The sequence below is a fragment of the Camponotus floridanus genome, unplaced genomic scaffold (assembly GCF_003227725.1).
Source record: "Camponotus floridanus strain SB8 unplaced genomic scaffold, Cflo_v7.5 scaffold1, whole genome shotgun sequence".
NCBI lineage: Eukaryota > Metazoa > Arthropoda > Insecta > Hymenoptera > Formicidae > Camponotus > Camponotus floridanus.
The window spans coordinates 5900790-5924916 of NW_020229214.1; the positions used below are offsets into that span (position 1 = coordinate 5900790).

The 24127-nt window shown below is 32.4% G+C and overlaps 1 protein-coding gene across 3 annotated transcripts in view; it reads right to left on the minus strand.

Moving 5' to 3' along the window:
• The window catches only part of LOC105254730 (protein artichoke), a 164881-nt gene that overhangs the window by 52623 nt on the left and 88131 nt on the right, over positions 1–24127 (minus strand). For 2 of the 3 annotated variants that reach the window (XM_025408501.1, XM_011263597.3), the window contains exon 2: positions 1651–1744. The gene's annotated coding sequence lies outside the window, so the exon portion shown is untranslated. Of the gene's footprint in view, positions 1–1650; positions 1745–4841; positions 4866–24127 lie in introns of those variants that run through there. The other variant, XM_025408508.1, reaches the window with a different exon arrangement.

A 24127-nucleotide genomic window follows, 5' to 3' on the forward strand; every position in this document is an offset into this window, starting at 1 on the left:
ACTAAAAACTAAATATTCGCATTTCTTGCATTCGCAAGACTTTATATCTTTTATACGGACATGTAATTACACGGTCGTAGTGACCGCAGCGTAAAATCACAGTCTATACCACATTTAACAGTCAAGGTACACTAAGCTGGTACGCTAAGCCGACGTAAAGTGGGTCGTGTAAACGTTGTCATTGACGTGCAATACTGTGCCATACTCTAGATGTCGTATTGCGTCTCGCGACAAAGCCTTGATTTGTCCCAGTGTTTATGTAACAAACAGAATGGCGTTAATCTAAATGTTCTGATAAAATAAATAATTATAGCAATGCTAAGTCCGACAGAGGAAACAAAAAAAGTACAAACTATTTAAATTACAATTAACTGCTTTCATTCCGTTGATATTGATTCTGTTGATAAAATATTATGATTATAACACACCTTTTACGTGTCCATACAAAAGCCATGATGGTCGCGTGCAAGAATATTTTTAAAATCTACACGTTGTACTCAAAAATGCTACAACGTCGATTTCAAAAATGTCTGACGTGCAGTAATAGTATTTCATATAGTGCTGAACGTGAAATATATTTCTTTCCACTATACGTTCTTCACTTGTCATGAAGTGCAACGTTTTGCTGGAATTTTCAACTTTTATATCTCGATAAATTGTCGAAAAAATTTACACTTAATATTTCAATGAAATAACTTGGTGAAAATAAATATAAGTTTGAAATATAACTAGTTAAAAAAATTATAACTGAAAAGATTCTGTATAATGATAAAAATAATGATATACATTAAAAATACTAATTTACTTTTTTCCAATATAATTTTATGCATTTTCTTTTAGAGTGTTTAAGAGCGATTGAAATAGCTACTGCAGCAACTTTTTTTAAATACCATTCTTTCATCTTTCCGTTCTATCTATTCTATCATTCTATTTCGTTCATTCATGATTATTCTAAAACGACTTTTCTAAGGAAATGATGCTCTCACATCGCCGCGATAAGGAACGCGAGAATGCCGCCGTGAGCGTTCCCGGGGAAGAAAATGTCATCCGTTCGCAATGAAGCAGAATTTTTCGCCTCGCTTCTCTTAACGGTAAGTTAGAATTTCTCTCGAGAACGCGGAACTAAGCGAGCCCGAAATTCTCGCAGACGTAAGTGTACTCGGCGCACTTGTGCCATGGAAGGGGAGAACCCAACGCGGAGAAGCATTAGGAACTATTTATCAGTTGACTTTCCATTTCTTGTGTATTCCCTTCGGGAAGAAATAGTGCTTGGTCAAGGAAAAAGACAGACAGGAGTTACATTATATACAAGTCGCGTAAGTTTGTGGAGCACGAAATTTGAAGAAATGTCATATAAAGAAACTCTTGACCAAAGACTATGAGAATTGCAAGCGCTTGCCATTTTAGTATGAATGGTATGGCTCTAAGAAATTAGTTTTTTACTTACTTAACTTATTTATAAACTTGGCGAATTACGTTGAGGAAAAAATCGATTAAAGAGTCAATTGCAATTGACGTATAAATGTATACAAAATGGGCAAAAAATCTTGTTACATATAACATAACATGTAGTAAACAGGTTACAAAGCAAATGCTCAAGCAATTTCTCAAGCATTTATTACAAAATTATCCATTGGTGGAGTCACTTACCTTGTTTTGGATGCCCTTACATCGAAAGTCGATGTGTATTACGCAGAATACTTATGTTGCAGCTCCATTTTGCCATGCAAGAGAACGAGAAATCCTGTAACAAGAGAAACAAGGTCAGTTTCTGATAAGCTATTTTTGATTTACAAAACACAGGCCTTGTTTATTATAACATATTAAAAAAAGAAAAGAAATAATAGAATATAATCACAAATTCTCTAATGGATAAGTATAAACATTTGAGTAAACTTATGAAATTCAAAATTAATTCTTGACTTTGAAAACCGTGCGTTTTCCTGTCGGATTAATTTTTACACGAAAACACTTGCAGCTACAAAATTGCAAATTTCACTAAAAGTAGATGAATCAAAAAGCTCTTTATATATATGTATATATATATATATATATATATATATATATATATATATATATAATAAAAATGCAGAATAATTTTAAATAAAAATCAACTATATACGCTCACCGAAGAGCAACGAAAGATAAAATGAAAGGAGAAAAACAAGGAACATATCTCTCGGGACGAAAAGGTAGGTCACGCACAGAATTCAAGTTGTTGCACGCGATCTTCAATATTTGAAACCGCACGAATTCACGAAAAAATGCTTTACGAATGCGTTCGCGATTTAACTCTGCGTGTTTGACGTCGTCATGCATCAGATGTGTATGTAGCTCGCAGCGCAGACGTAGGTAACTGCATTAGTCCCCTTCGTGACGGTCGGTAGGGTCCTTTGAGGGTGGCATGGGTGCCGAATACCAATCAGTTATGTCAATTGGCCCCAACAAAGTAATGAATGGTAATTGCAAGCCGCGTCGGCCTCGCACCGTCCCTCCGTCTCTCCACCCCCATACACGCTATCCGCCCTTCGACCGATTTCAAACACGCTTTCCTCTCTGAACTGTCCATCGGCTCGCATCTATCGCGAGTGGATCCCCGTACCGATCACCATCGATTTTAAACCGTCTAATCGGATTTTCGCGCGGGATACAGACAGGCGTGGGTAATCATCGGCGGATTCACGCGAATTAATGCATATCGGAGTCTCGTGTGAGTCGTCAAAAGAATTTTCGATTTAGTGAAACATGAACGGGTAATTGGGAATGTTTTCTTTTTTTTCAAAGAGGGTTAAAATATTTTAGTCACAGTACAATATTTTAATCATTTTCATATAGAGATATATTGTCTAATAAAAGATATATAAATTGCCGATATATAGATATAAAATAGATATAAAAGTTTATATCGAAGAATATAATTGAAATATAGATTAGTGTAAAAAAATAGAAAATAACACAATACTATGACATTATTTGAATATTTTAAACATCACGTTAATCGTAATTTTTAATATAAATTTTGTTACTTTCATTATTTTGATATCTAATTGTGTGTTGATTGCGGATATATTTTCTTATTTCTTTCTTTGCGTCAGTAAATACTTTTCTCAAAACTGAATCGTTTAAAATAACCATAAAGCAGCGTTATCAGTTGCATCCCAAAATTTCCCTCGCTAACGTTTCTCCCGGGGCCGTTTAAAAATTTACTTAGCAAAGTGCCCCATTTTCGTCATGCCGGAAGATTTAAAGGAGCAGCATGTGGCTTTCTACCGAATGACGCGGCACGTTTTCCAGACATGTGAAAGAAAAACAAGGTAACCGCCTACCTATCTGTTATCTGCTAATTACGCGACGTAATTACGAATCCTTGCATGACCAGCTGGTCGACCGTCAGAAAAATAAGACTTACCTACCAGGTGATTATGTTTTGCATTTCCGCGTGTAATTACGCTTGATTGCCGCCGGCGAGTTTCGTTGCTGCGCGTAAAAGGTTTTTCGTGTGTGTAAAAAAACATCCGATTCTTTTGTTGGAGCATTCATGTTCGTCTTGGTGACGGTCGAAGAAACGTTAAAGCGTAGCCTCGTATCTTTATTACCGTTATTCAGTCGACGTAATACAAAAGGAGATCCCTCGGAATGAAACTTCGCGCTCGTTTCCATGCCATTCGTTAGTGTCTTTGAAGGAGCCGCGATGCAGTTTGCGAGTATATTCGCAGTTTACAGAGTGCGACACGATAAAATTGCTACTGTACCGTACTTCCTTTTTCCGTTCTCAACACTGAAACTTATTATTAATCGTAATTTATTATTATAACGTACACTTGTACGCGAAAAAAGATGTTTTGAGATGATTTCTTGTTGTGTTTGAAATATCAAATGCTGTTGCTTAATAAAGAAGATCTACTGTAAAATTATACATTTACAAATTATACATTTACATTTACAAATTGGTTTATAAAGAAATCATTCTAATAAAATCACATGTAAATTGTATGAATATATAAAAAAATGTTTTACTCTTTTTCACACTGGAAATAAAAATTTTATTTTAAAACTAATTCCAACGTGATATTGAATAATGATTCACGTTACGTTATAAATTCACGTTTTAATTTTAAAACGTTATCTATTAAATTGATAGATATATAAATTAAAAGAAATAAAAAGGATTTTGCTCTCTTTTCATCGGAGAACGAAAATTTCATTTAAAGTTTAATTACAAAGATATTAAATAATTTATATTAAATCATAAATTTATACCATCAATTAATTAATTTAAAAAAAATCAGAAGCGCGCGATGAGCTTCTGATGTTTACCGACGAGTTAAAATTATATCTGACAGAATTGTGCGCTAGAAATGCCAGCGTAATAATGTGCATACCGACATGCTTGTATTAATTTGCAATGATAATGAAATGATTGTTTACCGAAAATTTCCTTCGTGTGATTCTATCGCTGTTTATGATTGAAATCGATTTATTTGTGCATTACCGAGAGCACATTCGTCACGTGCAAACACCACGTGCGAATTCGTGATACTGAAATGGGGAGATACCCGGTAAACATTGATCGACTCACGAAATTGAAATTCAACGGAGTATCGTTGTTTATCCATTGTACTCGAGCGCTTCCATAATCAATTACGGAAGATTCGCGTGTATCCTGCCGCATTCGATGTAGTCCCTTACTGTATTTTTCTTCGCCAGATATGATTGATCATTGTCATACTTGGCGGTAACAAACACTTGAATGCGCATTGTGAGATCGTAAATGTGTGTAAAGTGTATATATATATGTGCGCGGACATAATAAAACATACGTACAAATTCTATCTTTTCACCTGAAGTCCGACTAAATCTTGAAGAGAGCGACGACAACGTGTAGTAAGTGCAGCCCTTCGCTCACAATGCCCATGCAGTAACAAGGTTCGTGTAAAGTGCTCGCAAATCAGACTCGATAAAATGGTAATCGCACCTCGGGTTCGCCCGAACGTCCATAAGAGTGAGAAAAAAAAAAAGAAAAAAACAGCTAAGTCCTTATTCCCTGACGGTCTTCTCCAATGCGCTGCCAATCAGCGCTGAAGCGATGAAGTTTTTGCTTCTAAATACATACATACGTAAAATGAAAGGATTGATAGATCGCATCATTAAGCGAGAATGTAATTTAAATATGAAAAAGTACACGCGGAGGAAACAGAGAAAAGTACATAAATATATAATATTGCGATTTAGATTGTATTGAATATATCGAGAATCTTGAGAAAATAAAGTAATAAAAATTTAATTGCAATAAACATTATTACTGGAAAATATAAATTTCATGCGAGAATTTTCCTGCAAGACAGGCGGATTTCGTGCGCTCGGCCAAGTCGGAAAATGCCTTTATCCTCGTTGAGCGTCGGAGGAAAGAGTTGAATGAACTTTTAAGAAAGTTTTTTTCGGTGATTTATTCGTGTCGTACGGTCGTAAGGATTTACATCCGCACGTTCGTTTTCCTTTTACGGTAGAAAAGCCACTTTGGCTCCGGGAAACGGTGTACTGAGATAGAAATTCTGTTTCGGTTCTATTCTGAACCGGGCTGTACAACTGATTTAGGTACGCGGATACGGAAATATAGATTCACGCTTCAACAGCGCGCTATAGACGTGTCCGTTTATGCACGGTGCGTTAATAAAAGCGCATAACAGTAGGAAGCTAGTTCATTATTTATTAAGGATATGAGTGCGAGTAATATTGCCTATTGTTCCCTGCATTTTTACTAGCTTTTGTGAACTATTTTATATCTCTGAACAAATATTTGATGTTATTCATTTTCGACGAATGTATTATATAATCAATCCTTTTTTTACGTACGCAATATTGCAAAATATTACGCTTATAACACAGGGAATGCAATCATTTTTTATTTAATTTACACTGGCAAAATTTTAAACACGTGTTATTAAAAATTTGTATATTGAATACGTTAGTCATGCCACCGAGAAATTTCTTTCATATTTTTGAATATATATATTATTTTACAAATGTATTTATTGCATGGTCTATCAATACATCGTGCACAGTTAATTTCTAGTTACTATAATAATCATCACCTGTACATGACGGGAAACGGGCGTGGCTGTGACGGCTAATTTCTGGATTGTTAGGGAAGTCCTATTAGCATTAGAGCAAATGGATTCTATCTCTCATGTAATGTAACAAAGTCACTGTTTAATTAACAATATACGTGTAATTCACAAATAGGGCGTGTAATTAGAGAGCTCTTGATTTTTCTATTTCTTGATTTCTATTATATATCTTGATATCTATATATCTTGATATCTATATATCTTGATATCTATATATCTATATATCTTGATATCTATTCTTCTATTTTTCTGATTTCTTGATTTTTTTATTTGGAACAAATAAATTAAAAAAAAAATGACAAATAATTAATCTGATTTTATCCAGTAAGTAACTTGATACGTACAAACTGATTTAACATTATTACTCGTATCTGCAGACTTGAGATCAAACGGCAAAGAAACTGTAAGATTTCTCGTTACACGTTCAAAAACAAAGAGATCGTTAGGACATTTATACGGTACGTTGTATCGATAACTCAAGCGAAAGCTTCTTAGCTTTCCACGCTACAGTCGACGAAATGCGCCAATCGATGCGGTTGTGTGTCACCAACATCTGTGCCTTACATCGACTGATGCAGCATAAGCTTTGTCTTGCCTTTCTACGAATATTTCGGAAGATATTTCGCATCGGGCTTCATATATTCCGAGGCAAAGTTCAGATCTATCAGTTTGGGGCATTCGAATATTCTCTCTCGGACAATCTCTCCCTGCAACACAAACTCTTTGTATAGAGAATCGATTACGTTTCATGCAATATTTTCTTATCATATATTGCATAATTTTCGTGTAACTATTATTTAAAAAAAATAATCTTTTACGTTTGAAATTTCCTTCTTCTCTAACGTTTTTTATTTTCCCGAAAATCTTCAACCGGATGAAATCACAATATATTACGCGCATAAATCTCATAACGCGAATATCGTAAATAAAAAAGAATTGCTGTTATCAAAGGCGCGCGCTTTTATACAATACAATGTAAGAGTCGTGAAAAATGCGCAGGAAATTTATATAACTAGAATGTATGCGTTACATTTGAACATACAAAGAAAAGCACACTGCAGCGCACTAAAATGGCAGCATCGACGAGAGCTTCTACGATTATGGCCTTCCTTGATAACCAATATCCGGCGTGCGAGCTCCTATTGCTAGGTGCATGCACGTTGGATGACAAATATGCTCTTACTACGCCTACGGCGCATATATTATTCATACCGCTATTATCATAACGCAATGTCGACTGGTTTACGAAGCAAAGATGCTATACTCGATAGTTGGGAAGTGCTCCAGAAACGAGGAGCAAGGGAAGCATGATCGTGGTCGGGGTTTTCGATTAATGAGACAAGCAACGTTTTTATGCGCGTCCTGGGAATTTTTTTCTTCAAAATACTCCGACGCTCTAATTCAAGAGCCGCGCGTTGCTTTACATAATAAATTCAGCTACGTGTTACATGCGCAACTATGTAATAAACCCGGTTGTTTTACGCGCGCAATCTACATTCATAACAGAGATAATAATTATCGGAGCAGTTTTAATGCCGCGTAATGCTCGCATATATAAAGAGGCATAAAGAGACCCTACGCTTGAACAACATGTCGGGATGATTTAACGCGATGATAACACGGATCTCGACTTGCATCGTATTTCACGAGCTGTGATCATGCAGTGGCATGGATGGACGCGGTCGCTTTTGCCGGATGGACCGAGAGGAAGTGTCCGCCGGTGAAATGAGACTAATGTACTTGGAGCACGTGCGCCAATGATGACACATCGTTTATGTGCTAGGTACATACAAAGCGACATATGACACTGAAGCAGCTTCGTTACGGAAAAAGGCTAGGTGACAAATATTTGTCCAGCCAGATGTTAACACACGAGTTTCGAGATAGACGCTGCGCAATAATCTAACTAAAGATTACGCAAATAAAAAGCTAAATGTAACGTTTATCAAATGTTCCTTTTATTTGACGTGTTTCTTGTGTAAATGGTTTATGTATTTAATTTTATAAATTTAATATTTTACATTGAATTGTAGCAGATTCAAAGCTGATGTGAATCAGATATATGATTTACGTAAGATTCATATTTAACAAAAAAGCATATGTAAAATAAACTTTAAAAATAATGACCTTTTATACATTGTTAAAATATCAAACATGTTAAATGAATGAAAATTTTAGAAAAGATTTTCTATCTCTCATGTGTGTTAAAGATACGATAGAAAGATAAACAAGTTTTTATCAACAGGAAATGTTACGGATAACAAAGTACATAAATATTATGTGCAATATTTTTTTTCACAATAGATGCAGCTACATTTTTGTTTCATGCAATTGCCTAAGGCATATATTAAGTTATAAAGATATTGTCGCTAACAAAAACATGAATTGTAGACAAGATCAATGTATCGGGTACACAGTACCGGGTTTTAAAATAGTTTTTAAAATTGCGATTATTTGTGAATGTTATCATATTGCGGAATTCGATTGCCTTTTGCTTCAAATTTTTAATATCGTATATTTAAAACTTGTACATTTAAAACTTTTAAAACATATTAATTTATGAAATTTAAATTTTATTAAATAAACATTAAAAAATTATTAAATACTATACTATATATTATATACTCGTTCCCAATATGCAAATATATATATGAAAAATCGTGACACTATCTTTAAATCTAAATAAATAATTATCTAATTAACAAAAAATACGACTCAGTAGAAAAACGAAATGTAAATATAATCTATTTCATTAATATATTTACAATTTTCAAATTTCAATATTTTTTTCGCCTACAAAATAGGATTAATTTAATCTTTAATAATTATATATTAATAAAAGTCTTAATGAAGGAAATATTCGGGAATTAAATTGCAATTATAAATTATGATTCATATTATTTTTCAATACATCTCTACATTAATTTATTTATTTTAATTAACTTATTTATTTATTTATTATTTATTTATTAACTTATTTATTTATTTTTATCAGATTTTCATAATTTAACTTCATTTTCATAAGAATCAACTTTCATAATTCAACAAAATTTAATAAAATACATTTTATTAAATTAGTAATCGTAAAGAGTAATCGTACTAGTAATCGTAAACTAGTAATCGTAAAGAAAATGCGACCATAATTAAATTATTGGAGAACAGAGACAAAAATATCAGCTAAATTTAATTTTAGAGATTCTACTTCTCTTATGTGCGTGTAATCTGTTTTTTGAATATTTCAAAAGACGAAAGAAGAAGACATAAGATAATGATTCTGTCTTCTGCTCTGCGGTATTATATAGCTTTGAAAATTAATCTATAAATCTAGGGAATATAAATCCGATTAGGCGTAATGACTTTATGCGGCTTTAAATCTTAATGCGGAATCAATCCGCTTTGCTTTCCGACTTTTCGAAATAAAAGTCGGGCAAATTCGATCGGGGAAGTGTGAGTGAGATTCATTGGAATAGACGTTAAGTTTATTACTTGCGACTTTTCGGGCAGTGAAAGTAGAGTTCCAAGCATACTCCAGGGACTGGAAGAAAGATATTCCAGGATCGTTACTCGACATTTGGCACAGATATTCAATGAGAGTTCGACGAACTCGAATTAACCGAAGAAACTGGAGATTAAGTATGAAAAAAATAGAATTCGCGAGCATGCTGTAACAGTATCTCGATGTTACTTTATTCCGGTCATTTCATTCAATTCATTTGATAACAAGTAAATTAAAAGTTTTAATGGCGCAAAATAAAAATCATAGTTATTTCTACTCGAAACGATGATAACGGAAGAAATCAAATAATTCCAATTTGCATGTTTACATGGAAGCTGTGCGTGTATCATCATATCAAAAAATTGAACGTCAAAATCGTATTAATTCGTCCAGTATCACCTGTATATATTCCTGATATTTCTAAATATCAATATCTTAATTAAAAATATCGTATATTTTATTTTAACTGACAATTAAATTTAATGAAATATTTGTTTTGGGATATATATGTAATTCTATGTTTCTGGTTGTTTACTATTATTGCGCTTTCAGCTTTGAAATTCAAATGTGCTCTTTACCACGTACTATGTGAATGCAACTTTTAACAATTTTATTTGTGCACAGCGCATATGTAAAATATATACAGGGTGTTTCATTTTAATTCAGACAAATATTTCGAAAAATATAAAAGATACGGAAAAAACGTTTTAGACAAAAGTTGTTTGGTTCTAAAAAGAATATAAGACGGTGTCATTGATTTGATCTTGAGTGAAGGAAAACACATAATTGTTTCAAAGAAAAAATATGTAATTTGCAATTAACAATTACATATTTTTTCTCAAAAACAACTATGTTTTTTCTTTACACTAATTGATTCTTCACATTATTTTGTCTATAAAAGTATTAAGGTAAGATAATCGAAAAATGATTTTGCTAGATATTTTATGATTTATATAAAATTAAGAAATTATTTCAAGCCTCATAACTCGAAAAGTATTTAATGAATAATAACTTAATTATAGTGTTTTTGAAAGCTTTCGAGGTAAGCTACAAGAATATTCAATGAAAAATAGAGGATTCCATTTAAAAAAAACAAAGTTAAACTCCATATGACCTTGGTACGTTTACTCAAGATCAAACCAATGACACCATGTTCCCCTTCGAATCAAACAACTTTTGTCTGAAACGTTTTTCCGTATCTTTCATATTTTTCGAAAATATTTGCCTGGGGCGATTAAAATAAAACATCCTGTATATATTCTTTTTTTAAATCTCTTCCTGTCCAGATAATCATACGTATCGGTATAATTTTTCAGTAGTTCTCATGATACCCCGTGCATCATGGGATTAGCACGACGCAAATTCTAATACAAACGAAACGATAAGATCCGCCGTCCATAGATATAATTACTTGCGCACTGGCCGGACACAGATAGGAAATTAGTTTGTTCTCGCTAATCGCGGCCTGTGGTTTACGTGTATGTTGCAGGACTGTTGCAGGGCACGGTTCTGCCCTAGGTAGATTTTGCTATCTTGTATGGTCTATCTGGAATCTGGACAGTGACACATTGTTGCTACACCGGATATTTCTGTAACAATGAAGATCTGTCGCGATGTGTCTCATCATCCGTATGACGCGTGCGACGTGTTGTGCGGTTTTAGAATTAAATCGCATTATCCTTCACCATGCATTAAACTTATAATTTCGAGACATAACATAAACATTTTATATGAAATATCCACATTTTTCTCTTGGATAAAAAATATTTTGAATTTATTAATCAATTGACAGTTAATAAAAATTTTTGAATTTATTAATTAATTGATAATTAATAAAAGTGAGCAAAAAAATTCATTTCTTTCTTTTTATATAATAGAAAAAGCAATTTGTTTCTCGATATTTTATATTCTGTTAATTCACATTATTATTGATTCTTTTAGAACATGTTTGAGAAAGACAAATGATAAAATATTACGAGAAATTATAAAATAATTTACGCTTCAAACTGTTTAAATACCTGTTATGTGAATATTCGTTATTCGATCGATACTCTTCAATTTCCGTTTGTTTCGAAATTTCAGCAAGAAGATTCTCCCGCGCACACGGATAAATCGTGATAAAAGGTACTCGATCGCGCGCGCAAATTTACACGCACAATACACGGTTTAATTACACTTTCGAATGTGTGCGCATTTATTACTTTTACGCACACATTCATTTTCGGCGCGAAAAAACGACACGAAATTAATTAATTCTAATTAAAACCGCGATCGTGAGACGAACGTAACGTTGCGTGTCGCGTCATCCGATATCGACGACAAACTTGACAGTTGGCGGGCTTGTGAGCGATTCGCATTCCTTGCGAGTGACGTACGAACCTTATTTGATTTTTAGCGTTTCTGCGCTCCCTCGTTGCATGATTTTATCGCGAGAGACGAGTATTGAACAAAATTTTATTGGTAAAATGAATATCCGACATTTACTTGGATTACGACGACATTAATTACGAGACACTTTTCAATTTAATAGACTTATTCGCGATCGAATTACGATAAGTCGATTGGCTGTTACGTCACTTTTGGCCGAGAGTCCTGACACCTGTCTGCATGAATCATGAACTCTATTCGAATATAGATTGTGTATATAACTGCACAACTAAAAAAATTGACCAATCACGCGCCTAGTATCGGGCCGCCATATTGTTACTACTTTTCATACTAGCCGCGTGATTGGCCAATCGTTCTATGCTCATGCATTAGATATCTATGCATTTCGCATCTATGCTTGAGTTAGCAGCTTTGAATTAGCGGTAAAAGCTCTGGCGATGGACCCTTTAATCGTATCGCGTTTCTGTTAATCAAATGGTGATCGTTGAATTTCGGGAGTGTCGAGTAAAATATCGGATATCGAAATCCTCGCGAGTGATAGTCGATATCTAATTAATGCGACGTAAATGCGCACGGTTAAGGCTTCTTGAGATTTCGTGATTGACGTCACAAGTGGCGAGTGCAAGCTCTCTTAATACAATTGCACGTCTTTTTCAATCGCCGGACGCTCGTCGTTACGTGGTTGTGAAAATTCCGGAAATATCGAGCAATCGTCTTAATCGCGTTGAGAATAGATAGCGATCGATATTTATCAATCAACGCGAACGGACGCATCATCGAGACTTTGCGACTGACGTCACAAGTGGCGAGTTTCTTTCACACAATTGCATGCCTTTTTCAGAAAATTTTTGCTAAATGATCGCTTTTACGAGTTCGTGGATCATCGAATCAGAATAAGCGAGTGTAATAAGTGTGAATAAGCGAGAATAATGCGAGTGATATTTCGTGCTATTTCGTGTCGAGGAAAAAATATTGGCGAAAATATCGATTGTGTTTTAATGCAAGCGCCGCGAGTGACACAAATAACCTAACCTAACCTAACGCGATTAATAAATCTCGAATAAGTTGCGGATAATAAATCTCGTCGGGAGTGAATAAAAGTAAAATCGGACGATTATTGTAGCAATATTTGATCGAGTGTCGATCTAGCGACAGTAAATTTCAGAGAAAAAGTGTCGCCGTCATCGCGAGTGTTGATGATTGATTGACTCAATTACATGTGCAATGGATCATCATGGGTCATCATGGGTCACCGATCATCGCAGCTTCTCAGACAGGAAAAGTCGAGGAATGGACGAGGAAGGAAACGTTCCACGACAGGGAGGAAATGAATTGCAGCGATTCGTGAGTCTATAATTATGAATCATAATGTATCTAAAAATCATATTTACTTTATCGTAGAAATTATACTTACTCCGAGGAATTTTACTTCTTTATATTTATTTTATCACGTATCTAAAAATCATATTTACTCCCTGGACACGTATCTAAAAATTATATTTATCGAAGAATTACTCCGAATGATTAACTACCGAAGAATTACTCCGAAATTATACTCCGAGGAATTTTGATAAATTGTAATTTAATAATTTACTACGTAATCGTATCACGCAATTATTGTCGTATCAACTGTTTATTATCGCGCAATCGTATAGACATTAAATCGTAATTTCAAAAATTACAATTTATCTCTTTGGCCGATTCGCTCGCGCGTTATTCTAGCGACATTTGATGAAGCGCACGAACAGCAGCTGCAACAAATGATAGCGAACAAAGCAACGATGGGAGAAAGATTGCAGCGTATTCCTGAAGCAATTCTAGCGTACGTGGCCTTTCCCCCTGGGGCAACAACTTTCTAGATAAATCAAATATGTAGTAGAATGCAGTGCGCGAGATGGAGAAGAGAGAGGGGGGAGGAGGGGGAGGTGAGGAAGCGAGAGAACGGAAATAGACCTCGGGATTAGGCGGCAGGTAAAATCCCCTTCGTCGAACCCTCCGAACTTGTCTGAATTTCGCGCTCTCGAAATCTAGAAACGCGATAATGTCGCGCGTAATTAATTCATCGTTGCAGTTACATCCTCCTCTCTTCCCTCCCTCTCGCTTTTTTCCCTCCTTCCGCCCTTTCCGCTCTTTTTTTTTTCTTCTTCTTCTTCCCAATTTTTTTGTCGCGTCGTAAAGGCAGTGAGACGTTTAACTCGCCCGAGACTCTCCAGGGAGGTATATCTGTTGGCAGTTTAAATAATTCTAATTTGGATATCGTTGCATCGAGCGGGAAAATTGAGCCATCCAATTCGTATGGCGTACTAATTCGCGGCGCACTAATCAGAATACGAGATAACGTCGCGTAGCACGCACATTCGATTACTATCATAGTCGCAGTTACAGTAGAGTTGCTATCCGTCCGAGTATGAATAATACATTTTTGAGTCAGATATATTTGTGGATGCAACTAAACACGCAGGCTTTTATATACTTTTTATAATATTTATAATTTATTAAAATTGTATATATACAATATATTATATCAAATTTTTAATATATATATTATATACATATATATGATGCAGATATATAAATAATAAGTTGATATTAAGATGACTTACTATTTAACATGGCATGCAAAAAAATATTGCGGATAAATTGCGATAAAAATATTTTAAAGGATGCCTTTTATTTTTTATGTAATATCCTACAATATTAAAAGGCATTTAAATAATTATATAATATAATATTATCACGTTCTTCCACAAGAAGAAATTCGAAATTTTAGAAAGTTTAACGTGTAAACGACTACATTAACTCTTCAATTATATAACCACTGATAACTTTGTATATCGTGTACTCTGTTACATTATAATTGATGCAAGCGGCAGCTTACTTTTCTCTGTAATGAAAATTAATACAGTATTAAACAGAGCAATATAAAATATACATAGTGTAATAAAGTATACATAATGTATAATGTTTGGGGAAAGACAGTCTAAAAAATAGAAGCACGTGGGTAGAATAAAAATATATATCCAATTTCCGAATAAAAAAATTATATTTGAATAATATATTATTATTTTTTTTTATAAAATAATACTTTGAGCATTATTAATTTTTTATTGTATTATATTTTTATGAAATAAGATCTTTATTTTATTAAGTTTTATTATATTATTTTCTTCTTAAATGACTATAATTTTGTTTTCGATATATTTTATTATTTCTGTAATATTTGACAAAACAAAGTCTGGAAGCACGTAAATTGAATAAAAAAGTACGTGCAAATCCTGACTAAAAATATATATTATGCTAATTCTTCTATGAAATAGTAATATTGCTTTTTGTATTTTATTAATTTTTATTATATTATTTTTTTTTAATTATAATAATGCTTTCGATATATTTTATTATTTTTGTAACATTTGATAAGGTAATGTCTGGAAGCACGTAGATTGAATAAAAAAGTACGTGCAAGTCCTGACTGAAATATATTGTGCTAATCCTTTTATAAAATATTGTTTTTTATTATTTTTTATTTTATTATTTTTTTAAAGTAGTAATATTGTTTTCGTTATATTTTATCATTTTTATAACAAAATAATGTCTGAAAGCACGTAGATTGAACAAAAGAGTACGTGCAAGTTCTAAAAAATAATGTTTGACAAAATGAAGTACGTAGAAGTAAATAGATTAACGGAGAGGTATACTTGCAAAGTCTTGAATAAAAATATATTATACTAATTTTTTCATAAAATAGTAGTATTGCTTTCTGTAATTTATTAATTTTTATATTATTTTTTTATGAAATAGTAATATTGTTTTCCGCTAGTTTAATATTTTCGTAATGTTTGACAAAATAAAGTCTGGAAGCACGTAAATTGAATAAAGGAGTACGTGCAAGTCCTGACTAAAAATAATGTTTGACGAAATAAAGTACAGAGATAGTAGTAGCCGAGGTAGTAGCATTATGTAGACAGATTAAAGGAGATATATTTGCACATAAGTCCTGACTAAAAATATATTATACTAAGTCTTTTGTGAAAGTAGTAGTATTGCTTTCTGTAATTTATACATTTTTATAATTTTATATTCATTATTTTTTATTAAGTAGTAATATTGCTTTCCGTGTGCGCTTGTTTATATTTCGATAATGTTTGACAAAATACAGTCTGGAAGCATGTAAATAAAATAAAAGAGTACGTGATTAAAATATATATATATATATCTTGATATATATATATATATATATATATATATATATATGACTAAAATATATTTTATATTTTTATGAATCGATATTATTTTATGTATTTTATTAGTTACTATTAAATTAATTTTTTTATGAAATGGTATTGTTTGCAATGGTATTGTCTCTTATATTTTCGTGAATTTATGAAAAACAAACTGAAAACATATAGATAAATAAAAACAATATATATGTACACAAGTCCTGGTTAGAAAATAAACTTTTTTATGAAATATTACTTTTATAATATATTCGAACCAAAAAACAGATCGAAAGTAGATAGATTACGTAGATAGATTAGAAGTTCTAATTTAAAATTATATTAATTTTGTGAATAAATAGTAATATATTTCTTTTTGCGTTATTAATTTTCTATTATATATAATGACATTTTTTTGCAATATATTAATAACAGTAATATTTTTTTTCCACATGTTATAATATTTTAGTGACGTTTGTCAAAAATATTACATAATCTTAAACTACCTAAATAAAATAAAAGTGGACAGGCAATTCCTGATTAAAAACTATATTGTATTAATTTTCTATTAAATTCTAATGTCACTTTTTGCATATTATTTCTATAACATTTGACGATAATTATATAACAGCTCTTTTCAAGCATGTTTCCTCATTTTTTTTCCATCTCCATAAAAATATCTCAACGTGTCTACATATTTTCACTCATATTGTTGTGTTTTTCGACAAAATATTTATGTATTCTCTTTTCCAAATATTACAATATATTTTCCAAATATTATCTTGAGATAACGGTGTACATATGGTACCGCGATGTTCACATATTTATTAATGAGTTCACGTGATGTCGTGTTACGTTTATATATCCTGACTTAACACAAGCATCGCACGTACTGCAAATATATTGCGCCAAGTTCACCGAATGTTACCTGCAATCCGTGCAATGATACGCGAGATCGCGGTCGCACTTTTGTTTCTATAGCAAACGTATGTTGTTTCCGTAACCGGAGAGAGACGCATAGTGATAACGGCGGGGTTCTACGAATCGATTCTTCCCCTTTCCCTTCCTCGTTTCTCGGTCAAACGCTTTAATGAAATCGGAAACTAATTTTACGCTCGTCAGGCCGGTTATCATCGACATGGTGGCGCGAAACTTAAGCTACGTCGACTTTCATTATGTCGCGCCAACGCACGATCGACCACACGCAGGGTTCGTTGCCGGTTTCAAAATGAAATTTGACGGACCTCATGGCCGGACAATGATATTCTCTCCATCCATCGTTTTTTGAGCCTACGTCTCGAAATATATTGTAGATAAAGACCCATCATAATTAATATTCGCGCTTTAATGTCTATTTCCATCAAAATCTCTGTTATGTAAATTATTCCTATGGTTTATTTCGAATTTTCTTTCCTGGCGTTTGAGAGGAAAGGCTCGTTACTTTGAGATTTTCTCTCTTTCCCATCGCAAAATATCGTGTGCCTTTGAGTGACGGCCAAAGAGGTTGCGAAACGAAGTAATTAATGCGCTGCGTTTCTCGCGCGGCTTCAGACTTCTATTTCTGAGGAGTTTTGCACAAAATGATCCGAATTAGTTGATATATCTCACGAGTGAATTTTATTGGGGATTAAGCAGAGAAAAGACATATGAGATCATCCGTCATACAATTCTGGCTCGTCAAAATTAATGTTTACAATTTTGTTACATCTAGACATTATATTTTAAAATTATTAAAACTCTGAATTATATATCTACATGTTTCATAAAAAATAAACATCAAATTTTTTGTTTTTATATTTTACATTTTCTTTTTTTACGAAATTTAGATATTTTTTTGTGAGCATAAAAGTTGAAGCGAGAATAATATTCAATAATTTTCTCCGATAAAGCGACATTTCCGTTTACAAAATTGATCACCGTTCAAAATAAAAAATTTTACATCAAAACAAATTTATATGTAACAAATACAATTTTTTTATATATTCGATTATTGAAAATGATTTTGTTAGAATTAAGTTAGAAAGATACGCCGCGCTAACAACTGCGGTTAATTATGAAAGTAATTGTAAGATAAGCGTACAAACTGCGTGATTAATTTGTTAGAATGTTTACGTATCTCTCCAATTGATTTTAACAGCGCGAATGCATTGTTTTATTCGGTGATTTAGCAAGTACGCGGTTGCCCAACGCGAATGTGCGATACCATCGATAACATGGTATATCAATATTACACGGCTACGTATCGTAATCTGCGCGTGTAGCGGAAAGCTCTTCCATAATCCGATCAGCCGTAACGCTCGTGGAAATATATTTTTGCACCATTTCAGCTCTCTTTTTTCCACCGGAGAAATTTCAGCGCGGCTACATATTTAACAATGCGATTACGAGACATCCCCTGAAAGATGTAATATGATACCTAATTAATGAACCGGTATCATTACTGGCACAGGTATGTAAATGTCACGCACGTCTAAACGTTGATTAAAATTGAATAATTTTCTTTTTTTTAATGAGTTCGCTCGTTGAGAATTATGAAAATTTAATAAATAGGAGTAAGTAAAATAACGAGGTCGCTAACGAAAAAATGCATTAATATTAGCAAATTAATGTACTGGTGTACAATTGGACGAGGTGTGTGAGTGGCGGCGACCGCGTCAAATTAATATAAAAATGCGTTAATATGCACGTTGTCATTTGCATTACCATTATACAATCCCACGATGTGATTATCGCATTATGGTGTATCACATTACATCTCATCTCTTAATTTTCTAGTTCATTAGTTAATACCATTCGACATAATGCCGATTGGCAGAAAAATTCATCCTCGTAGAATTTATTTAATCGCAGGCTCATATATTATTTTAATTGTGCAAGCAAGAGAAAATTTATATATTTATATTTATACATGTATTAATTTATAATAAAATACTTTTAATTTGTTTTTCCATCGCAATTGCTAAAGATAAGAATGTAACGTATCAGCGGAAATCAAAAAGGAATTTAATATGCTTAATAAATACGTTAATATCAGCAAAGTAGCTTAATCCTTAATAATTGAAATTTGCTTTCTCGTTTATGAGAATGCATTTCTCTAATCCCATTGGGATCCGCAATTTACGCCTTTGTTTACAATTTTGTTTGACAATACTCTTTGCATAGTAGATGTTATTTACATTTTTTCCGAGCGTTTATGCGTCAGAATCGCGCCTCACTATTGAAGGATAAATACAAAAGTGTGTTACGTTAACATAGACACATATAGTTCATTATACATATGTAAATTTCGCGGTATCATATTCTTCTTAAATTCACTATGCAATATAGCAATACATGCAATACGGTCATTATTTCAGAAAATTGCGAAAGAATTATTTATCGTCCTTCATAATCTTTTAAAACAATGATTTTTAATCTTTTAATGCGGAGTTGTTATTCTCCTTGCATTTTTAAAAATATATTTTAAAATCTCTTGTAAAAATTTAATTTTCCATTTCGAAATATTGAAGCACTCGAAATGTTGAAGCAAGTAATGCAAGTTGACGAATTTGTTATTTGCGGTTAGTTTAACAGAATTATTCGCATAAATGTTAAATTCATGATCCATCACTTAGCAGCACATTTGCTGAATATGCTGTATATTTAATGTATTTAATGTATTTTTTCCTATCAATTCTAATTTGAGTAAAAATTTAATTTGACAAGAATTCCTTTTCTCCTCGTTTAAATTTCTTTAATGTTTAAACTTTAAATATCTCTTTTTTTCCACTTTTCAATTAAAATTTAAAGTCACGTCGATTTAAGAGAACAAAGGAAGAATAACATTATCTCTAAAATTTATCGCTCATATTTGAATCGCGAAATTCTTTCGAATTTCGATCGTTCGTGATGAAAAGATTATTCGTATGATTCTATTTCGCTATAGAAAATTTAAAATGCATACAAAGTTACATCAGTCCGTAAATCTTCAGGGTGTAACTATCAAAGATGGTGTTGACGCATACTCGCTACTATACTTGACAGCGTTGGAAGGCGTGAAAGGAAATTATCACGTTACTTGCAGCGCCTCGTCGGCGTTTAGATTTTATCCGCGTCGATACGATAGGGCGGTACGAAGCTGATGGAAAATCGAAACCTTCCAGCTATGATGAAACTTTCTTAATTATCGATAGCACGTTATGCGAATGATGTTATTCTGGAAAAGTGGCAATGAAGAAGGAATGTGTTAAAAAATTACAAAATCATCAACTACTTATTTGCACGCATTATTAAGCTTATCAATAATGTCGATTAATTAAATTCGAGTAAACATGCCTCGCTATTTTTTTTCGAATCTTACAATTTCTGTCGTGATATGAATATAGGAACAAATATTTTACATTTTTGATATTAATTACAATTGATACAACCTTCCTTTATCGTTTTTGACATTTATTTCTTACATATTTGACGCGTCTTAGGCTTTCTCGAGCATGAAAGAAAAAGCGAAACGGACGTTGAAAGCTGGCAGGAGAAAAAGCATGAAAGAAAGTACGGCGAGGCGCGATCTGACGATAGTCAGCATCCAACGCGCGCCACACACGAACGAATCGACGAAGGGGATATTATAATGAAATCGGTTTTCGCTTAGCACGCTCTCAAGCGGCCTTTATTAAATCTGCGATTTCGTCGCCTTCTCTCCCTTCTTTTTTATTATTATTCACAGCTTGCGAACCTTGCAGCTCTATTCTCGATGGCTGCCAAAGGTGAACCTGTCTATTGCTCCCTTTCCTTCCCCTCCCCTTTTTCGTCTCTTACTTCGGACAAAATTATAATGACGTCGCCTTTAATGTTTGATAATCTCGTTCATCGGTGGTTGAGAAAAAACAGTAATATGTGTAAAGCACTTAATAGCTCGATCTATTAATTTGTTTATATTTTGCGTATATTATAGGATGTTTTCGGTTTCTCTTTATGGTCAGATCTGCACTTATATAAAAAAAAATGCTGATTTTTCAATCAAAAGGATAAAGTATTTTTCAGGTTTTTTTCTTAACCATCACGTTAATATAATAAGTTAAATTATACGAAAAAGTTGAAATGCATTCTTTGATATTTTCTAAAAATGTAATGAAAATCTAAAAATTCTAAAAATGCAATGAGAAATAGTCTACACTCCTCTAAAACTATAAATTTTTCTTTTTCTCTTTTTCCATTTCTCCACATGCAGATGAAACTGTAACATATCACCGTGCAACATCATAAAATATGTTAAAGCTTAATAAATTTCAAGTGAGATAAGAAAATATGATTATGTAAACGTAAAACAAAACGCAATGGCCATAACTTCAATTAAAATTTCTTCTCTAAAAGAAAATTTTAACCAATTATATATGAGTGAGTTTGGAACATTGACTGCTTCGCGAGTTTTGTTTAATTTAAAATCTTAAGAGAGGAGATAAATAATCTTCGAACAAAATTATATTAAGATTAGTTTCGATGCTTTTATTTTTTATTTCCATCTTCCTTTTTTTTGTGTAGTTTTTTTTAAGAGTGTGCGAAAAATGTTTCTTTCCTGATGCAATAGAAAAACTAATTTTCGGCGTGATCTGGGTTTCATCGTCGGCGCTGGAAACACGGAGAACGGAATTAGGAGAACGCTGTTAGCCGCCGGGTAAAATGGGCTTCGGGTCTCGCTTTGGCCGCGCAGTTAATTTTAGTTTCGTTTGGAACATTTTGTGTCGGCGATAGCCGCAGGCAATTCTCTTATGCTGTTCGTCGCGCGTATAGAAAAAAAATGTCGCGATGTAAAAGTTGTATTTTAAACAATGTCCCTTGATTAATAAATTATTGAAATATTTTCATTTTGTTGGCAATTATCAGTCTGCATATTCGGCCAATTTTCGTTATATTGAACTGAAACTGATTTCAGAATATATTATAAAAATGTATATACATATATACAAAATATATATGAAGATATATATTATATATCCACATCGAAATTTCTAATTGAAACAATCCGCAAATATGAATATGTACATGCTTGAACAAATTTTTAGAGACTACTCATTTTAAAACACAATGTAAATCATAATGACAAAATTAAAGCTACATCGAGGAAAATTATGAATATTTAAATGTATACATAATATATTTTACAAAGAATTTAGCATCTCCTTTCCACATGAATTTAAAAATGAAATATATCCTTACAGAGTTAAATTAGTGTCATCGATAACGTATATATGTATATATAAAAGACAATAAATAGTTCATATATAAGAGAAGAGCTACCGATCATATTTGCATATATTAATATTTACAGTTGCTTTTATAATACAATATTTTCTTAATATATATTTCCGATTATGTTAAACGCCTTAACGTTCGTGGCGTGAGCTAAGATCGCGTGCACAAACTATTAATAGTCTAATAAAAAGGTCATTGTACGATATGTAGAATTTTAATATATTTCTTTGAAAAATTGTAATTACTAAAAAATTCAATCACTAGATTTTATGAAAGATACATATACGAATAGTTCGTATATGTATTATTTATTTAAAAATATGTCTTTCTCTTTGATTATCTGCTAAACAGAGAGCACATATACATATAATAAAATTACACAAAGAGAAATAGATGTATATTTATATATGCAAAGAAGATTATATTGATATTGTGGATAGTCTAAAGGATTAGGTAAATCCGATTTGCATAGTTTATATCTTGTTGGAATACATTTATAAGTGCAAATATAATTATTATTGCATAATTTTACAAGGAAAACAACCTCTTCTATTTCTCGATATTTTAACAATTTACATACTTGTGTTTTTATTCTTTTCGATTAACTTATTTTTAATCTTGCCAAAATTTTAGAAATGTGTATCACATGTACATATAATGCTAAGAATCGATCCCTATGTCTAATTCCTATTCCCGATATATCAATAAAATTCTAGCACAAAGAGATTTAACGAACGAACTTTATTAAAATCGAATTTGAGGTGTTCACGTATTAGACGGTTAACGTGGTGGAAACGAGCCAGTAAACTCTGTGTGTGCATCGTGACAGCGAAAATATGCGTGGGCATGAAACTAAATTATTTGCATTAAGAATTCGAAAAGTGGTTAGAAACCTTTTATCAACAGTGAAATGTGTATAAAGATTAATTTTATGAGATGTTTCTTTTTTACTAATATTCAACATAAAGTTTCTATGTTATTTAATCAATAATTATATACATGTATTTGCATGTACATATGTAATTACATAGATAACGCATTGATATACGTATATCAAGTTTTTTTCGCAAGAATTTATTAAAGTGGAAATTTTATTACCTTATTGTTTAAGCTTTTTGTGCGGCGATAAGGAAGAAATTTAAGACTACATACTGTGTTAGCAAGCAAAATATTTCTATGTTGGGGTAGAAACTAGTGTGAATCTTGTAAAATATCAAAGCAATTATCATCCTCCATAATGAAAAATATAATGCTAATTGAAATACAATACTTGCAACAAGAACATAATGGAATAATACAAGAGCGGAAAAAATTTTACATTACATATATATTTTAATTAAAAACATTAATCAATATTATTTGGATCCGAGAGTTGAAAACAAAGTGATAATTAGTGAGATAATCTGATATATATGAAATTCATATTTGATATTACACCAGAAATATCAGTTACATCACAGGAATGTCAATTTTTGAACAACAGTTATGGACATAAAATATTAAAAAATAACGACATAGCAGCATAACATCGATACGTACAAATGCAATTGTATATAATGACATACTTTGCTTTTAGTGCCGATAAAATACATCGTGTTCAGAGATACGAGTAGTTATAAATAGTTTATAAATAGTTATTTACATTTATTTTTGATGGATTGCTACGAAAA